This window comes from Oncorhynchus masou, chromosome 27, assembly GCF_036934945.1.
Source record: "Oncorhynchus masou masou isolate Uvic2021 chromosome 27, UVic_Omas_1.1, whole genome shotgun sequence".
In the NCBI taxonomy this organism is placed as follows: Eukaryota; Metazoa; Chordata; class Actinopteri; order Salmoniformes; family Salmonidae; genus Oncorhynchus; species Oncorhynchus masou.
The window spans coordinates 61194263-61212981 of record NC_088238.1 but is presented as its reverse complement, the minus strand read 5'-3'; the positions used below and the strand labels follow the sequence as shown (position 1 = coordinate 61212981).

The 18719-nt window shown below is 46.8% G+C and overlaps 2 non-coding genes across 2 annotated transcripts; one reads left to right on the top strand and one right to left on the bottom strand.

Annotated features, from left to right (window-relative positions):
* Positions 1 to 7727: 7727 nt before the first annotated feature.
* On the top strand, positions 7728 to 7835 carry LOC135516601 (U6 spliceosomal RNA). Its single transcript, XR_010451948.1, has one exon. It is a non-coding gene; the product is annotated as a U6 spliceosomal RNA (small nuclear RNA).
* Positions 7836 to 16211: 8376 nt separating this feature from the next.
* LOC135516602 (U6 spliceosomal RNA) lies at positions 16212 to 16319 on the bottom strand. Its single transcript, XR_010451949.1, has one exon. It is a non-coding gene; the product is annotated as a U6 spliceosomal RNA (small nuclear RNA).
* Between the last annotated feature and the right edge of the window lie 2400 nt (positions 16320 to 18719).

Here is an 18719-nt window from a genome sequence, read left to right as displayed (position 1 = left end):
AATGGACCTGCTAAATGATATGCAATGTCTAAATCTGTCTTCTCCCATGATAAATCAACGTTTAGGGTGGGGGACACAGCCCATCTCAGTATGGAGCGCGGTTCACAATGCACGTGTAGACCCATCACCTCGTCATTGTAACTTGTTGTAATTGTGACAGGTAGGCCGACATTTTCTGCAGCCATTTTCTTTTTAATTGTAAAGATTTTTATTTATTTTTCTATTGCAGCTGCAGTTTTAAAACTAAAAATTGCTTGAATTTCTTTGCTTTACATCTGCAAAGATGAGCACTCGTCTTTCGCTCTCCATCCAAAATAGATAATCCTGTTCTGGATTGATTTATAGTCGTATACAGTGCCGATTTTAGCATGTAAATCTTGGTGGGGCAAACTCAACAAATGTTTTGGGGGATGCCAGCAAAGCCACTACACAACACAACACTAAACAATACAGTAAGTGCACAAGAACGGTGACAAACTGTTAGGGCCTACAAAAAGCAGGTCCCAACAGCGGAGTGATCTTCAGGTCGGAGCTCTAGCAAGAGGCAGAGTTGGATGACCATTCAAAACGTATTTTCCTCACTGAAGTCTGAGATTTCCCAGTTCCCGTTGTTTTGAACGCGGCAGAAGTAATGCTGAATTGACAGAGACCCTCAAACCCAGACTTGGACCACACAACAACTCCACTGAATAGCAGGCTATTGATTGTTTTGCAATTCTTGCTGTTAGCCACTGATTCCTTCCAAACAACTCATTGTTGAATTTGTGAGTTTCAACATGTTGTGTAATGTTTATGTCCAATGGCCGATGAGCACCGATACATTTTATCTATAATTTCACTTCGTATGACAAGGATTGAAAAGAATTTGCCAGTAGATTGACTTGATTCATGATGATGACTGCTTGTTTAGCTTGCTAGCTAAGACTTTGATGTTGACATGATCAGCCCAATCAAAGCTATGGTAGATATAACGTGATTTGACATCACTTTATCTGTGGCCAATGACCTTGAGCCTTCTTGAATGAGCACTTCTAATGGAACTCTATGGCAGCACCCAAGGAGCTTGAATTTTTTTTTTAGCTCTACCTGTAGATTTTCGTGGTGAAGTAGTGTCCCCATGAGTGACAGAACACTGAGCCAATCACAGCGCAAACTGGAGAACATTACCAAACCCAACACTCCGTATTTTCCTCTGGCTGCTCCACCACCACAGAAAGCACTGAGCTTGGCTGAAACAACTGCATTTTGGAGCTGCTCTACTCAAGAAAGAAAAGTAGAGACCATGTTTGTATGCGGCTTTATAAAATGATTATTTTTTTTTGATTGTTTGCAAACTGATATGCGACACGTATTAATGCCAAAATAACTAAACAGGGAGGGCTCAAAACAGGCGGGGCCCTGCCCTGATTGGCAGGACGCCACTGGCCCTATATAGACGTCCGAGCCATCTGTAAACAATAAGTAGATGTCCTAACCGACCGGCCAAAATAGTTAACAATACATTTGTGGAGTGTTGAAATACGAGTTTTAAAGACTTCAACCTTTAACTTCCGACTTTTTATACAGTTTATATATCCAGTTGAAGTTGGAGGTTTACATACACCTTCGCCAAATACATTTAAACTCAGTTTTTCATCATTCCTGACAATGCATCCTAGGAGAAATTCAATGTTTTAGGTCAGTTAGGATCACCACTTTATCTTAAGAATGTGAAATGTCAGAATAATGGTAGAGAGAATGATTTCAGCTTTTATTTCTTTCATCATATTCCCAGTGGGTCAGAAGTTTACATACACTCAATTAGTATTTGGTAGCATTGCCTTTAAATATATTTAACTTGGGTCAAACATTTCAGGTAGCCTTCCACAAGCTTCCCACAATAAGTTGGGTGAATTTTGGCCCATTCCTCTTGACAGAGCTGGTGTAACTGAGTCAGGTTTGTAGGCCTCCTTGCTCGCACATTCTTTTATAGGATTGAGGTCAGAGCTTTGTGATGGCCATTCCAATACCTTGACTTTGTTGTCCTTAAGCCATTTTGCCATAACTTTGGAAATTTGCTTGGGGTCATTGTTCATTTGGAAGGTTTAACTTCCTGACTGATGTCTTGAGATGTTGCTTCAATATATCCACATAATTTTCCTACCTTTATTTTGTGAAGTGCACCAGTCCCTCCAAACATGCCACCCCTGTTCTTCATGGTTGGGATGATGTTCTTCGATGGTCATTATGGCCAAACAGTTCTATTTTTGTTTCATCAGACCTGAGGACATTTCTCCAAAAAGTATGATCTTTGTCCAGATGTGCAGTTGCAAACCGTAGTCTGGCTTTTTTATGGCGTTTTTTGGAGCAGTGGCTTTCTCCTTGCTGAGCGGCCTTTCAGGTTATGTCGATATAGGACTCGTTTTACTGTGGATATAGATACTTTTGTACCTGTTTCCTCCAGCATCTTCACAAGGTCCTTTGCTGTTGTTCTGGGATTTGCAGTTTCACACCAAAGTGTGTTAATCTCTAGGAGACAGAATGCGTCTCCTTCCTGAGCAGTATGATGGCTGTGTGGTCCCATGGTGTTTATACTTGCATACTATTGTTTGTACAGATGAACGTGGTACCTTCAAGCGTTTGGAAATTGCTCCCAATGATTAACTAGACTTGTGGAGGTCTACCATTTTTTTCTGAGGTCTTGGCTGATTTCTTTAGATTTTCCCATGAAGTCAAGCAAAGAGGTTCTGAGTTTGAAGCTAGGCCTTGAAATACATCCACAGGTTCACATCCACAGGTTCACCTCCAATTGACTCAAATGACGCCAATTAGCCTAACAGAAGCTTCTAAAGCCATGACATAATTTTCTGGAATTTTCCAAGCTGTTTAAAGGCACATTCAACTTAGTGTATGTTGACTTCTGACCGACTGGAATTGTGATACAGTGAATTATAAGTGAAAAAATCTGTCTGTAAACAATTGTTGGAAAAATTACTTTTTAAGAAATTTGTAGAGGGTTGAAAAGCGAGCATAATAAACCTAAGTGTATGAAAATAACTGGTCTATTGTTTAGGGACATAAGATAGATATATATTAGAGAACAGGAAATACATTAATTATAGATGTCCAGCCCTAAATACATTAATTATAGATGTCCTAGCTTTTAATTATAGATGTCCTAGCCCTAAATACATTAATTATAGATGTCCTAGCCCTAAATATATATATAATGTCCTAGCCCTAAATACATTAATTATAGATGTCCTAGCCCTAAATACATTAATTATAGATGTCCTAGCCCTAAATATATATAGATGTCCTAGCCCTAAATATATATAGATGTCCTAGCCCTAAATATATATAGATGTCCTAGCCCTAAATATATATAGATGTCCTAGCCCTAAATATATATAGATGTCCTAGCATACCTCTTTCATCATTCAATTCAGTATTAGCCTTATATTTAGTCCATTATGGATTATGTCTAATAAGTTCTAATTTATAGCTTCTGTCTTTGTTTAATACCCATGCCTGAGCCATGTCCAGCTCCTTGGCTCTTGGTCCCATGCAGGAAAAACTAAAATAGCTTGTTGGGTATTATTTTCTTTTAATTTCAAAATAGAAGGATCCTTCTTTTCTATCAATGTTAATACGCAGCCAATAGAACTCTAGTTTGAAATAATCTATGACCTGACAGACTATAGCAGTTATTTTATTCAGACCCATAAACATTCAGTCTCCGTGAAGAGAATTGAGGGCCTAAATAGCGAGCATAATAACTGCTAATGAAGAATAGGGTCTATTGTTTAGGGACAGAAGATAGATAGCGTTAGAGAACAGGAGACATTAGACTTAAGTTGACCATCCCGGGTCTCTGTCGGAGCTTTGTTATCCAGCCGTTCTTATTTTCTCACTCTCCTTCTCTCCCCTCATTTCCCTTTAGAGTGTCTTGCTGAGTTTGCGGTGCATTCGATCACTGGCCTCCATCTGTGCCTTGCTGTCCAGCAGTTGTTCTAGCTGTCTTCTCATCTGAGCCATGTCATGGTGGTGATGTTAATAAAATCAATCAAATCAAAAATCAATCAATCAACCAAACGTCAGTCAGTCTACCTAAATAATCTATGACCTCACCTGTTCTCTCAAGACGCCGACTCCTCCCGGTCCTTAGACATGGTGGTGATGGTGACACTGGGACTGCATCTTAGAGGTGGAAGAGGGACTCGGACTGCTAGGGAGTCACACTGGTCCTTAGACATGGTGGTGATGGTGATGGGTGGTCTATAGAGGTGGAGAGAGGGACGGATGGGAGGGATTTAGAGACTGGTCCTTAGACATGGTGGTGATGGGTGGTCTATAGAGGTGGAGAGAGGGACGGATGGGAGGGATTTAGAGACTGGTCCTTTGACATGGTGATGATGGTTGGTCTATATAGGTGGAGAGATGGAAGGATGGGAGGGATTTAGAGACTGGTCCTTTGACATGGTGATGATGGGTGGTCTATATAGGTGGAGAGATGGAAGGAAGGAGAGAGAAAGAAGAATTTGTGTCTGAAAAGATTTAAAATGTACATCTGTCTAACGCTCCTCTCTCTAAACACTGGACACTCACTCAAACACTGGAGGGCTGGGCCCCGTACGGCCAGAGGTTAGCCCGGCATCTGAAGCTAACAGGGGCTTGGCTCTCACCACCGAGACCCTGGCATAACAACCAGGGCAGACCGTGTGCATGTTTGCCTGCCTGTCTGTCTGCGTGTGTGAGTATCGTGATGCAGATAGAGACATAGACAGCCAGGCCACCCCCTGTAACCTGTGCGCAAACAAGGTCAAGATGTGTGTGAGTGGAACTCTACAAACAGTCACGCTAACCTATAGGTACCGCTGGACTCTACAAACAGTCATGCTAACCGATAGGTACCGCGGGACTCTACAGTCATGCTAACCGATAGGTACCGCGGGACTCTACAGTCACGCTAACCGATAGGTACCGCGGGACTCTACAAACAGTCATGCTAACCGATAGGTACCGCGGGACTCTACAGTCATGCTAACCTATAGGTACCGCGGGACTCTACAGTCATGCTAACCTATAGGTACTGCGGGACTCTACAGTCACGCTAACCTATAGGTACTGCGGGACTCTACAGTCACGCTAACCGATAGGTACCGTGGGACTCTACAAACAGTCATGCTAACCGATAGGTACCGCGGGACTCTACAGTCATGCTAACCTATAGGTATCGCGGGACTCTACAGTCATGCTAACCTATAGGTACCGTGGGACTCTACAGTCATGCTAACCTATAGGTACCGTGGGACTCTACAGTCATGCTAACCTATAGGTACTGCGGGACTCTACAGTCATGCTAACCTATAGGTACCGCTGGACTCTACAGTCATGCTAACCTATAGGTACCGCGGGACTCTACAGTCATGCTAATATAGGTACCGCTGGACTCTACAGTCATGCTAACCTATAGGTACCGCGGGACTCTACAGTCATGCTAACCTATAGGTACCGCGGGACTCTACAGTCATGCTAACCTATAGGTACCGCTGGACTCTACAGTCATGCTAACCTATAGGTACCGCTGGACTCTACAGTCATGCTAACCTATAGGTACCGCTGGACTCTACAGTCATGCTAACCTATAGGTACCGCGGGACTCTACAAACAGATAGAACTGAGTGATCTGTGTCTTCAAGTGACCTGAAAGAGGCTTTACTCCTGGTTAATCTACCCTTCATCCCCCTTCTCTCTCTCTTCCCTCTCTCTTATTCTCTCTCTCCCTGCTGGCTTTTTCTGGGCTTTCAAACACACGTCAGGTGTTGTACACAAATAAAGACATTAACATTCGAAATTAATTTAAACAGTGAAGTGAACAGCAGCATTCAGTCACACTACAGTCTTTTGTAGGCTATTTGTCCATTAGTTCCATTGCAATTAACAAGACTTGTCTGCAATATTTGACAACATTAAACCTTACCAAAGAACGGCAGGTGACTGTTCAATACGGAGCACCTTGTTCAGGTAGGTAGATCCTCAGCTGGACGTATTATCCCGTGTTCTGGCGGCGCGGGTTCAAATCAACAGCATCTCTTCCCTCCTCTCCCTTCAACAGCGTGTCGTCTTCCCTCTCTCCCTCGAATTTTGCTGGAGCACGCACGTCTGGTGCGCGCAATTTATACGACAAGATGAGAGCGAGTTATTAGCCTACATATGAGTTTATAGGACGATGCCAGCATAGGTGTAATATTTATACTGTAAAGAAAGAATAATGAGTGACACTGACTGCAGACTGACCAGAATAGAAACATCCAACGTTGTTATAAAAACTATTGGTCGCTAAATCTGGAGATGTCGGACAATGTAAAAAAATCTTATAACTGAATTATCTGATTCTGTTCTATTCATCCTGGATATTACTTCTACTGGAATACAGGGAACAGACAGATTATCATCTGCATTTTAAAATGACCAGAAGTAGAAGTAATATCCAGGATGGTAATGACCATCCTGAATATATTACTTCTACTACTGGTCATTACCATCCTGAATATTACTTATATTACTGGTCATTACCATCCTGAATATTACTTCTACTACTGGTCATTACCATGCTGGATATTACGTGTGTGAGTCGTGAGTTATAACGTGTTACCTGCCCACCATGGTCATTACTGCTGCTTTATTCCTTACTGCTGTAATCGGAAAGTGCAAACAATCTTTATGAGACCTCTCTATTTTGGAGTCTTGTCAGAGTTTCTGCTTTCAACATTGTCTTCGAATATATTAGTCAGGGAAACATGGTAGGGTGTTTAAAAACAGATTTACAACTGTGACCTATTTGTGGGGGGAGATAGAGACACGCACGCTGTCAAAAAATAGGAATAAATCCCAAATTGAGGCTTAAATGCCTCGGTTTAGGATTATTATTGGTTTATTTCTACCTTTTTTTCTCCAATATTCTGATTTTGTTACCTACACACCTGGAACAGACGCTATTTAGGTTTACGGGACATTTTAAACAGCGCAGACTGCCTCTTATTTCTTGTTTTATTTGAACATGGCTGTATTTTGTCCAAAATTGCATGACTATGATGTCAAACGTGACAAATTCATAACATTTCTCTGGCAAGGTGATTCGTAGGTTCAATGGTACAGCTCTTATCAGCCCTCTGCACCGCGCCCCCAAGTCTTATTGGAGGTGAATGGAGCTCCATCTGGTGGAGGAAAGCAGTACTGCACCAGCGGACGTCAAAGAGGACCAGCTTTAAATTAAAACAAATCCAAGATGGCGACTTGTGTGAGTATTGAGCACAAATGTATTTTGGTAGTTTCCCCTCTTGTTGGTAAGATTTTCTGCTGTTTTAAAAATGTGAGAGTTCAACAGACACACACTAAGCCCAAGTCCTCTCAGCTCTGAGTAGAAGTGGTTACGAGATACAGATTTCGGCCCAGTTTAGTTTCTACTAGCCTAGCAAAGACTGACGAGGGATAGAGAAGGGGGAAACCACACCAGTCACCGCACGGCCCCGCTACTCTCCATAACCCCCAGCCTGCCCTGCTGCTCGGTAAAAGGCAACTGTTAGCAGCTTTTAGATGGTATATCAGAGAGTTCTGTGTGTACAGAGTTGTTTATTGTTTTAAGCATATTTGAGTCTTATCAGGGTGTTTCCAGAGTATAACCGTGAATGAGACTGCTAATCTAGACTGGTCCTACAAATAATGTCTGTTAAGAGTAACTAGTTGTGCTAGCTTCGGCAGCACATATACTAAAATTGGAACGATACAGAGAAGATTAGCATGGCCCCTTGTGCAAAGATGACACGCAAAATCGTGAAGCGTTCCCAATTTTGTCCCTCTGGGTGTAGTTTTGTCTTTTTCAGACCTTATTCAACTTTGTTTAACTGTATTCATTGTGTGGTGGAGAAAGCAGGCACTTCGTGTGGCTGTTGGCTACCTCTAGTGGTCATGTTGGGTAAGTGCAACAGGACTGCTGAACTAAACACAAAGTCAGACAGCTGTGTCCCTATTGACAGGATATTGTTCACTAGTGGAGCTTGTGCCACCAGGATTTAGCAAATTCAAGGGGTTTATTTTCTACCAAGGATGAACATATTTGTCGACCCGGTGTGGAATCCTGACACGGCTGCTGTATTTAGCCTTGAATCGTTGTTTTTTTAATGAATTTTCTTACCGTGAGAACCTGTCACTTTTTGTCAAGTCGCTCACCCTCGTCAGGATTCGAACTTGTAGAAGGTTTGTCTTAAATGTGTTTAAGCCTAAACACCACAGGAGTTTAATCTTGTTTATGGGTGATTTTGACACTACGGGAACTTCTATGTCTCCAGGTCAATTTGGGGGGCGGGGGTACCTATGATGAAAATTACAGGCCTCTCATCTTTTTAAGAGGGAGAACTTGCACAATTGGTGGCTGACTAAATACTTTTTTTGCCCTACTGTATATATGTTATTCCACAATAGCCTGGTGATGTAACAGTCTAATGTAATTATCTTCCATATTCCTTCAGAACAATTTCCTACAGTTAACGTGTAGGGCACTGCAGGGTTGGGTGACCAGGGCCGCCTGGGACTGCCTCCTGGAGGAATCCAGGTGTGACGGCTACCAGTTTCCTGCATAACTTCAGGAGGGGATCTGCAGCTCGCCGTTGTAGAGGAGAAGGCGCTCCTCTGCAGGATGTTTCAAGGATGGGGTTCAACATCAAGAGCCGTGTGGGAGATCTTCACCTACTTCTTCTAAGACGGTGCAGTTCGTTCCCTGGCAACACCATAGACTACACAATGAGCAACCAAGGGCTCTTTTAAGAGCATACGCACGCTGATCTCTTGTTTGTCCATGGCACTGCATATTTTGATACTATTGCTTTAACTCTGCAATGATGGCATTTTGAAACAAAATCCTTCAGTTTCCTTAATTTGCTGTTTTGTCTTTTAAGGAATCTTCTCTCCATTTTTTTTACACTTCTCTTCCAGTATCTCACGCTGTCTTTTTGTAGATGTTCTGGGTATTGTATAGGATAATTTCTCTTTTCAAAATGTTTGACCTGCGCTGTTTTCAGTGGCATTTCCTAAAAAAACAAAGACTACTTAGTTTGACCTTGGAGCATTTTCTACATGAATTTAATTTAAAACTTGTTTAAATGAGCCTAAACTAAAGGTCAAAAGCAATAAGAAAATGGATTTGTCATTTCCATCATGTTCTGTAATGTCTGCCAGCTACTTTTGTGATGGAAATGACACTTCTACAGTTTCTGAAGAAAAATTACAGGCTGCTTAGCATGCTTTGGCTAGTATTACAGTTAGCATGTGGTTTACACTAAATACACTTTTTTTCAACATTTCTACCACAAATGAAAGAAATTATAGCCCGTTTGGAAATGACTGACAAAAATATTCTCTACACAAACAATATTTACCTCGACGTTTCTTCAACTGTCCGCTGCAGCCATGTGCTTCATTGTCACAATGTTTCCATGGTAACTACATTAACATTTTCTTGAAAACTTAATGAAAGGAGGTATTTGTCCTCGGTGGTTGAAATAACACTACTACCAAACTAAAGGTATATTTTGTGTAAACAAATATAAAGGGCATACTCATAAATATTGATATTGTAATGACCTGACTAGATCATAAAGGAACAATTGTCCAGACAGAGGCTTGAGTTTGCGAATTGACGGTTTATTAAACCAACTTTACACAGGCTACTGTTTGGGCCGTTGCACATGCCAAAAAGATAACAGATAACCCATAAGCCAATCGTGACCTTCTCTTGGGCAGCCCAGACGTAAGAGAGAGAGAATAAAGGCAGAACCTGGTCTTAACTTCCAATGCTCACCCCCTGCCCAACCCCCCTCCACGCCACTCCGCCAACCACCAGGATGCCCGGCATCAGAACATTCCAGGCATTCCCGTGATTGGCAGATAGCAGGTTGACTGACATGTCGGACCCCGCGAACACCGGGTACTGGTCAGTACAACACAACCACATCCTAGCCTAAGACATAACACACAGCTGTCTGTGCGGGTCGCTACACAGCCCCCCACCACAAAGTCCCTCGTCCCCGAGGGAACAAACAAAGTCTCTGAAGCGACCCGGAGGTCTCCTTTGCCTGCGTGGCCGTGATGGTCGCAGAGTGCCCCCCTGGGAACCAGGGGATGAAGGCAGGGATATGGGGGACAAGGAAGCGGGAACGGGTAATACAGTCCGTGGCTCTGGGGAACCACGCGGTGACACAGGGGGGGAGACAGGGGGAGTGGGCTGTCTGGAGCCTTGTCTGCGGCACCTGAGGGTGGGTGCCTGGAGAATGTCATTGCCAGAGAGGGGAATTGTGGGGGTTCCTGGGGTTTGGGGAAAAGAGGCCCCTCTGTATGGGGCTAACCTGTCCCGGTGCAGTGCCACCTTTCTCCCCCTGGGAGGAAGCTGCACCCGGTACACAACCTCCCCTACCCTCTCCAGGACACTGCAGGGTCCCACCCAGTGACTGTCCAACTTGGGGCATCTGCCTCTTTTCCTTAGGGGGCTGTAGACCCAGACCAGCTCCCCAGCCACAAAGTGCCTTCCCCGGGTGTGCACGTCATAGTTCCTTTTCTGCCTCACACCTGCATTCACCAGCTGCTCTCTGGCGAAGGTGTGGGCTGTCTCCAGGCGGTCCTGGAGTCTCCGGGCATACTCCGGCCCCGGAGGAACATGAGGGCTATCCAGGGGCCGACCAAACGCCATCTCCGCAGGGGTGCGGATCTCTCCCCAGCATGAGGAGGGCAGGCGTGCAGGAGGTGGAGTCTTGGACAGCGGAGCGGCATGCCATGAGGACCATAGGCAGGTGCTTGTCCCAGTCACGCTGGTGTTTGGAAGAGACGATGGCCAGCTGCTGTCCAAGCGTTTTGTTGAAGCGCTCCACAAGGCCATCACTTTGAGGATGGAGAGGAGTAGTGCGGGTCTTGTGCATACCCAGCCTCTCACACATGGTGGCGAACACACGGGACTCAAAGTTTCTGCCTTGGTCGCTGTGGATGGACTCTGCAGCTCCAAACCTGCTGAACATCCCCGCTGTCAGGGCGTCGACGATGGTCTCTGCCTCCTGGTCAGGCAGAGCATAGGCCTCGGGCCATTTTGTGAAATAGTCCATGGCCGTGAGCACCCAGCGGTTTCCACTGTCTGTGGTGGGGAACGGCCCAACTACATCCACTCCCACCCTCTCCATGGGAGCCCCCACTGGGAACTGTTGGAGCTGAGCATGAGAGCGGCCTGGGGGCCCTTTCTCGCTGTGCAGTTGTCACAGCGGCGACAAAAGTCCTCCACATCCCTCTTGTGCTGCCCCCAGTAGAAGCCCTGACGGAGACGGCGCAGTGTTTTTGTGACCCCAAAGTGTCCAGTCCCCACCCCCATGAGTACTCTGGAGCACAGCCTCCCGCAATGCTTTTGGGACCACCACCTGCCACCTCTCCTCTCCCGTAGCTGACTCCTTCCATGCCCGCTGTAGCACGCCATCAGCCAGCCGCAGTCTCTCAAACTTCGACCACAACCCTTTGGTCGCGAGTGAGAGCGCTGTCACCTCTTCCCATGGTGGCCTCACCTGCGCCTCTACCCACTGTAGCACTGGCTGTAGGTCTGTGTCCCGTCCCTGCTGCTGCCGCCATTCAGCCACGTCGACAGTCTGCAGCTCGCAGCAGACAGGCTCGCTCGCCCGACACACTGTGGCACAGACACCCTCCTCTGCCCGCAGCTCTCTCTCCCGTCCCTCTCTCCGTTCACAGTGGCGGCAGCCGTCTGCAGTACAGGGCCGACGGGACATGGCGTTGGAGTGGCGTGCCCCTGCCCTGTGCACCACCGTGAAGTCATACGGCTGAAGCTCCTCCAACCAGCGTGCCACCTGCCCCTCTGGCTCTCTGAAAGACATGAGCCACTGGAGAGCAGAGTGGTCAGTCCTTACAGTAAAGGGCAGACCACCCAGGTAGTACTTGAAGTGTTTGACGGAAGCCACAACAGCCAAGAGCTCCCGCCGGGTGACACAGTAGCGGCGCTCATGTTTGTCAAATGTTTTGCTGAAGTACGCCACCACTCTCTCCCCCTCTGGCCCCACCTGGGCCAGCACCCCACCCATGCCCACATTGCTCGCGTCTGTGTCCAGGATAAAGGGCAAGGTGAGGTCAGGGGGCGAGCACGGGGGCCTCGATCAGTGCACGTTTGAGGGTGTTGAACGCCTCCTCACACTCCACTGTCCAAGTGAAAGCCTTGTCCTTCGGCAGCAGGCGGTTCAGTGGAGCAGCAACGCTTGAGAAGCCCCGTACAAACCTCCTGTAGTACGAGGCCAGGCCCAGGAAGCTCTTCAGCTGACGCTGGTCGGTGGGGGTGGGCCAGTCTCTGACAGCCCCTACCTTGTCCTCCATGGTGCTGATCCCCTCCTTCCCCACTCGGTGCCCAAGAAGGACACCTCTCTCCTCATGAAGTGGCACTTCTCGGGGTGGAGCTTCAGACCTGCGGCAGCCACCCTCTCCAGCACACGCCGTAGCGCCTCCAGGGCTGACTGGAAGGAGCTGCCATGGGCCAGGATGTCATCGAGGTATACCAGACACTGCTGTCGGGGGATGCCATCCAGCACCCTGTCCATCAAACGCTCAAAAGTAGCTGGAGCGTTGCACAGGCCAAAGCACAGGACCTTGAACTGCCAGTGTCCTCTGTTAGTGGAGAACGCAGTTTTGGCTCTGGCCTCTGGGGAGAGGGGCACCTGCCAGTAGCCACTTCGGAGGTCTAGTGAGGAGAACCAGGAGGACCCCTAACCAGGTCCAGCGACTCATCGATACGTGGTATGGGGTATGAGTCCTTCCTGGTTACCTCATTCAGCCGCCTGTAGTCCGCACAGAACCTCAGCTTGCCCCCTTCTTCGGAACCATGACGACTGGCGCCGCCCAGGGGCTGTCTGAGGGCTCAATGAAGTCTGCCCGCTGCATCTCCAACACAGCCTTGTCTGCCGCCTCCTGGCGTGCCAGCGGGATACGGCGGGGACGCATCTTGATGGGTCGAGCATCACTTGTGTCGATCTCATGCTGCACCAGATGAGTCTGACCCACCTCTTCCTCACTCAACGCAAAGCTGTCTCTGAATTCAAACAGCAACTGCCACAACCGTTCCTGCTGCTCGGGGTCAAGACCAACACAGTTCCTCCCCCATATCTCCCTCACTGCAGACAGTGTCCTCTCCTCTCCCATCTGGGGTAGCTGGGCTGGGGGTTGCGGCCCGGGCTCACAGAGGGCTGTGTCATGGAGGTAGCTGGGGGAATGTAACACACCGCCGTAGGTGACAGGGGGACTGGGGAAAAGTCACACACAGCTGTGGGGGAGGGGGCGCAGCCATGAGTCTCTGCTGCTTTAACTGTTGGAGTAAAGGGTTTGTTGGGTTGAGTGAATGTGACATTAGGGGGGCCATGGTGACTTCCGTCCCTCCCTGGAAGCTCAGTGTGCCCCTATTTAGGTCTAACTGGCAGCCTGTGCTCCTAAGAAAGTCCAACCCCAGGATACAAGGGTCCTGCACAGCCGCCACCCACACAGGATGACGCACAGTCCTGCCCCCTACTGTCAGAGTCATTATTCCCTTCCCTTTCATGGGTGCCAGCTCACCTGTGACTGTGCGGAGCTGCACAGTTGTAGGCTCACACTGAGTCCAACCTGGCACAATATCTGGCCTCACCAGGGTTACTGTGGACCCAGTGTCCACCAGGGCGGAGCAGGGCACCCCCTCCACAGTGACAGGGACATGACAAAAGTCCCCAACACAGGTCCGGCCCACCACAACAACAGGCTCCATCCGCTTGCCCTCGTCTGCTTCTGGGGGAAGTGGAGCCTTGCTTCCCCGTCTGTGCAGGTGGGCTCCTCCTGAAGATGATGGTGGTTGGGATAGAAAGCCAGGGGTCCGCACTACCCGGTCTATGCGGACCCCGAGCCGTTTCCCTGAGCTCTGGGGGACATGGGGCAATCTCGGCGCAGATGGCCTGGCTGGCCACAACCCCAGCAGACCCTGGGACCAGGGCTTGTGTTTCGTGCCGCCTGTAGCGACACAGCCCGAATGAGTTTTGTCATTTCGGCCACCCAAGCAGGCTTTTCCGGCTCCGGGCTGCTCTGCCCCCCAGCTCGCACAGAGGGTGTGTCTCCCTGCACCCCCACCAAAGCCCCAGCTGAAGCCCCAGCCCACACCAGCTCCCTCTCCAAAGCCATCTCCAAGGCTGTCTGCAATGACTCAGGATGAGCCAGCTGGGTCTGTATGCGCAGCTCCGTAGGAGAGAGCGCCCGTATGAACTGGTCCCGTGCTAGCTCGCTCTGCACGGAGGGGGCATGTGAGCATATGCCCGCCGAGAGAGGCTCTCAATGTCATTAGCTAGCCCCGTAGAGGCTCTCCAGGCTGCCTGCATCTATTACTCAGTTCGGAGCGCAGTAGCCCGGGCTGTACACACTGTCCATAGCGCCTCCTCAGTGCTCCCACTAAAGCACCATAATCATGCCTGTCCTCGGGGCTAATCAATATCAAACAGGCCAGAGCTTCATCCGTGAGGCATAAAGCCAACTGCAGTGCCCTTTCTTCATCCGACCACCCCTAAAATAGCTAACAGTTCAAACTGAGCATGAAAAGCTTCCCAATCCGCCTTACCGGAATACTTCGGGGTCTTAACAGATACGGACGCAGCCGGGAACTGGGCGCCGCCATGTTTGTTTACATCCTGAGCCCCAGATTCCTCGTCACGCCGCGTCGACGTCGCCACTTCGGTCCGCCCACCAGAATCCGCGCGAAATACAGTCGACGAAGCACTCATGCCTGCTTCAGCCGCCATCGCTCTAACGTCCTCCCTCAAGCGGCCTCTGCGCTCCGACGCCCTGGCGATCTCCTCAGACAGAACCCCCGACGTCCATTCACACGCACCTCCTTGGCCATAATCGTCCCCTACCTCCACCTTCACTTTCGGATTCCTCGACGCATTTTCAACCCCCGTTCTCACCTACGGTAGCTAGCCACATAAGTCAGCTAGCTAGCTGGCTAACTTGTATCAACGTTTTTACTTCTGACACCAATGTAATGACCTGACTAGATCATAAAGGAACAATTGTCCAGACAGAGGCTTGAGTTTGCGAATTGACGGTTTATTAAACCAACTTTACACAGGCTACTGTTTGGGCCGTTGCACACGCCAAAAAGATAACAGATAACCCATAAGCCAATCGTGACCTTCTCTTGGGCAGCCCAGACGTAAGAGAGAGAATAAAGGCTGAACCTGGTCTTAACTTCCAATGCTCACCCCCTGCCCAACCCCCTCCACGCCACTCCGCCAACCACCAGGATGCCCGGCATCAGAACATTCCAGGCATTCCCGTGATTGGCAGATAGCAGGTTGACTGACATGTCGGACCCCGCGAACACCGGGTACTGGTCAGTACAACACAACCACATCCTAGCCTAAGACATAACACACAGCTGTCTGTGCGGGTCGCTACAATATATTTTATTTCATCGATTCTTTCTCTAGTAGATACCAATTACACATTATATAAATGTTATTTCATAGAAAAACATAGTAGATGCTCAAAAGTCTGGGTCAGGGACAAGGGCGAAACAGTGACATTTAGGTATAAAATGCATCTGACAAGTAGCTATAAATACTTGGTGTTAAAAAAGTATGGGGTAATTGAAATGTGAATATAAACTTTTAATCAAAACCCCCCCAAATTGACCCGGAGACATAGAAGTTCCCGTAGTCTCAAAATCACCCATAAACAAAAATAAACTCCTGTGGTGTTTAGGCTTAAACACATTTAAGACAAACCTTCTACAAGTTCGAATCCTGACGAGGGTGAGCGACTTGACAACAAGTGACAGGTTCTCACGGTAAGAAAATTCATTAAAAAAACAACGATTCAAGGCTAAATACAGCAGCCGTGTCAGGATTCCACACCGTGTCGACAAATATGTTCATCCTTAGTAGAAAATAAACCCCTTGAATTTGCTAAACCCTGGTGGCACAAGCTCCACTAGTGAACAATATCCTGTCAATAGGGACACAGCTGTCTGACTTTGTGTTTAGTTCAGCAGTCCTGTTGCACTTACCCAACATGACCACTAGAGGTAGCCAACAGCCACACGAAGTGCCTGCTTTCTCCACCACACAATGAATACAGTAAACAAAGTTGAATAAGGTCTGAAAAAGACAAAACTACACCCAGAGGGACAAAATTGGGAACGCTTCACGATTTTGCGTGTCATCTTTGCACAAGGGGCCATGCTAATCTTCTCTGTATCATTCCAATTTTAGTATATGTGCTGCCGAAGCTAGCACAACTAGTTACTCTTAACAGACATTATTTGTAGGACCAGTCTAGATTAGCAGTCTCATTCACGGATATATGCTGGAAACACCCTGATAAGACTCAAATATGCTTAAAACAATTAACACAACTCTATACACACAGAGCTCTCTGATGTACCATCTAAAAGCTGCTAACAGTTGCCTTTTACCGAGGAGCAGGGCAGCCTGGGGGTTATGGAGAGTAGCGGGGCCGTGCGGTGACTGGTGTGGTTTCCCCCTTCTCTATCCCTCGTCAGTCTTTGCTAGGCTAGTAGAAGCTAAACTGGGCCGAAATCTGTATCTCGTAATCACTTCTACTCAGAGCTGAGAGGACTTGGTCTTAGTGTGTGTCTGTTGAACTCTCACATTTTTAAAACAGCAGAAAATCTTACCAACAAGAGGGGAAACTATACCAAAATACATTTGTGCTCTATACTCACACAAGTCGCCATCTTGGATTTGTTTTAATTTTTAAGCTGGTCCTCTTTGACGTCCCCTGGTGCAGTACTGCTTTCCTCCACCAGATGGAGCTCCATTCACCTCCAATAAGACTTGGGGGCGCGGTGCAGAGGGCTGATAAGAGCTGTTCCATTGAACCTACGAAACACCTTGCCAGAGAAATGTTGTGAATTTGTCACGTTTGACATCACAGTCCTGCAATTTTGGACAAAATTACAACCATGTTCAAATAAAACAAGAAATAAGAAGCAGTCTGCGCTGTTTAAAATGTCCCGTAAACCTAAATAGCATCTGTTCCAGTTGTGTAGGTAACAAAATCAGAATATTGGAGAAAATAAAAATCCTAAACCGAGGCATTTAAGCCTCAATTTGGGATTTATTCCTTTTTCACACACAAATAGCAGTGAAATCAGACTTGGCCAGGTCGCATTTGTAAATTAGAACTTATTCTCCACTGGCCGAACAGGTTAAATAATAAAAATAAAAAATCACACACAAATGTTTCCCTTGACTAAAATTAGAACTTATTCTCCACTGAATGTTAAAAAAATAAACACTCACTAATATATTGGGATTGATTCCTCCAAAATAGATTTACTGAGATTGTTTGCACTTTACAATTACAGTAAGGAATAAGGCAGCAGTAATGATGTCCGAGCCATTGAAGGGAGATGCATGGCCATAGATGGCTAATTAGGGCTTTTTCAACAACAGTAGCAAGCAAGTCCTGTCTTAGGTCAGTTAGGATCACACTTTATTTTAAGAATGTGAAATGTCAGAATAATAGTAGAGAGAATGATTTATTTCAGCTTTTATTTATTTCGTGGGTCTTTGTATTTGGTAGCATTGCCTTTAAATATGTTTATCTCGGGTCAAACATTCCAGTCCTTAGGATTGAGGTCAGAGCATTTTACCTTGACTTTGTTGTCCTTAAGCCATTTTACCACAACTTTGGAAGTATGCTTGGGTCATTGTTCATTTGGAAGACCCATTTGCGACCAAGCTTTAACTTCCTGACTGATGTCTTGAGATGTTGCTTCAATATATCCACATAATTTTCCTACCTCATGATGCCATCTATTTTGTGAAGTGCACCAGTCCCTCCTGCAGCAAAGCACCCCCTCAACATGATGCTGCCACCCCCGTGCTTCACGGTTGGGATGGTGTTTTTCGGCTTGCAAGCCTCCCCATTTTTCCTCCAAACATGACGATGGTCATTATGGCCAAACAGATCTATTTTTGTTTCATCAGACCTGGGGACATTTCTCCAAAAAGTATGATCTTTGTCCCCATGTGCAATTGCAAGCCGTTGTCTGACTTTTTTATGGCGGTTTTGGAGCAGTGTCTTCATCCTTGCTGAGCGGCCTTTCAGGTTATGTTGATATGGGACTCGTTTTACTGCGGATATAGATACTTTTGTACCTGTTTCCTCCAATATCTTTACAATGTCCTCTGCTGTTGTTCTGGGATTGATTTGCACTTTTCGCATAAAATTACGTTCATCTCTAGGAGACAGAACACGTCTCCTTCCTGAGCGGTATGACGGCTGCGTTGTCTCATGGTGTTTATACTTGTGTACTATTGTTTGTACAGATGAACGTGGTACCTTCAGGCATTTGGAAATTGCTTCCAAGGAAGAACCAGACTTGTGGAGGTCTACAATTTTTTTCTGATTTCTTTAGATTTTCCCATGAATGCAAGCAAAGGGGAACTGAGTTTGAAGGTAGGCCTTGAACTGTACATCCACAGGTACACCTCCATTTGACTCAAATGACGTCAATTAGAAGCTTCTAAAGCCATGACATCATTTTCTGGAATTTTCGAAGCTGTTTAAAGGCACAGTCATCCTAGTGTATGTAAACTTCTGACCAACTGGAATTGTGATACAGTGAATTATAAGTGAAATAATCTGTCTGTAAACAATTGCTGTAA